We start from the raw sequence: 1,990 nt of genomic DNA on the forward strand, positions 1-1,990 counted from the left end.
ACTGTATTGGAACTCACTGTGTAGATCATGGTGGTCTCAAACTCACTGAGATCTACCTCCCTCTGTCTCCCAAGTGCTGGGATTAAAGGCATGTACCACCACGGCCCTTATCCAATCTTTTAAAAGAAAGATTGTTTTGTTTATATTTTTCTGCCCTTTTATGTTTCATTATTGTTTCTATGTCCGACAACTTAGGGTTTTTCTTGTTCTCACTTTTCTAAAACTGTGAGTTGTTTCCTCTGGTTATTTGTTTTAACTTTCTGATTTTTAATGTAGGGATTTACAACTATAGACATCCTTTTTCGAACATCTTTTGTTACATTTCATTAACTAATGGGTTATGCTTTCACTTTCATTCAGCTGGAGGGTTGTCATTGCTGCTGTTGGAAGCTTTTTGCTTTTGGTTTAGTTAATTCCCATGTTGACTTATTTATTGGCTCACTGATCATTCAGTGGTTCACTGATCAGTCTCCACTGGTCTGGTTATCTTCTGTAGTTCTGTGGTGACTGGTTTCTAGTTTATTCCTTTGTATCCAGATAAAACATAGAAATTATTCTGATGTTATATGTAAAATTTGTTATGTTTTGTAGAGCATTCTGTGGGCTTGGAATATATTGTCTGACACAGCTGAATGAAATATTATGTGGATGTCCCTTAAGTCTGTTTGATCTCCGGTTTCATGTAACTCTGGTTCATCTTTTCTATGTATTTATGTATGTATGCACATATGTATTTATGTTTGGTGTGCGTGCGTGCGTGTGTGTGTGTGTGTTTGTGTTTGTGTGTGTGTGTGTGTGTGTGTGTGTGCAAGAACACTAGGAACTTCTGCTTAGCCATCCTAAATAGTCTTGGATAATCTCTCTGTTATAAGACCTGTATACTAGTTACTTCTCTAGCTATCGGCCAAACCATAAGACATAGAAAACTCAAAAGAGGAAAAATTTATTTGGATTCATTGTTTCAGAGGTTTCCATCTGTTATGAGTAAAAAGATATGATAGAGAAGTTCATTGTAGAAAAGGAAGTAGAGAAAGAATTTCACAAAGAATGGCAAGAACTTTAAGGAGCATTTGGTGGTGATCTTCCAAGTGGTAGCTCTGGAGACAAGAAATGTGGCATCTAGCTAGTGTGAATGAAAACCATAAAGTAACTACTGGATTTAGATGAGTGATGTGCAAGTGGAATCTTGAGAAAAAGGAACAAACCAACTGACATTTTAAATATTAACACTTCTTAGCGACCCCTTTACATCCTAGGCATCATAAAATCATGTACACATTCAGGCTGGTTCTTTGTAAGAAAGACATCCCTGATTTTCAATGGTGATAAATATCATTCACCATGCATACAAATCTAAGTCAAATGTATTTTTAATAAATAAAAGTCATACCTCCCATAATATACACTGAACATTAAATTTTGCTTATAACTATTTCTTTGGTGTCCCAGTGGGTGAAATGAATGATTATAAATATTTGCTCCACTTTCTGGTGCTAATGGTTCAAATTGCACACCATTCTGTGCACCCTGCAACAATCCTTGGAAACATTCCCACTATCTTAGGACTCCAAGATTTTCTCTCATTTTCTGTACATACCTTGCTGTATCTGTGACTCCCCCCTCTCTGCACACATTTCAGCATCTTCTGATTATCTTTCTTAACTAACTAAAGTCCTTTCCAAAATCTTACTCAACATTCAAATCTTTGCCTGTAGGTGACACTTACAATTTGCTCAACCTATTGAATTTTCTTTAAATTCTGCATGGTTATTATTCTAAGTAAAGAGAAATTTACCTTAAATATCAGCATGTGCCATAATATTGAGTAGAAAATTAATTTGATCCAATGGCACCTTACTGATATACCATTAGGTATAGTGTCAGAGGTTTCAGAACAGATTATATCCAACAAAATATAAAAACAATGTATTAATCAAAATAAAAGATTCAATGAGTTGGTAGGGTGGAGAGAAGCAGTTTATAAATGTGA

Source organism: Microtus ochrogaster, chromosome 26, assembly GCF_000317375.1.
Source record: "Microtus ochrogaster isolate Prairie Vole_2 chromosome 26, MicOch1.0, whole genome shotgun sequence".
Taxonomy (NCBI): Eukaryota; Metazoa; Chordata; class Mammalia; order Rodentia; family Cricetidae; genus Microtus; species Microtus ochrogaster.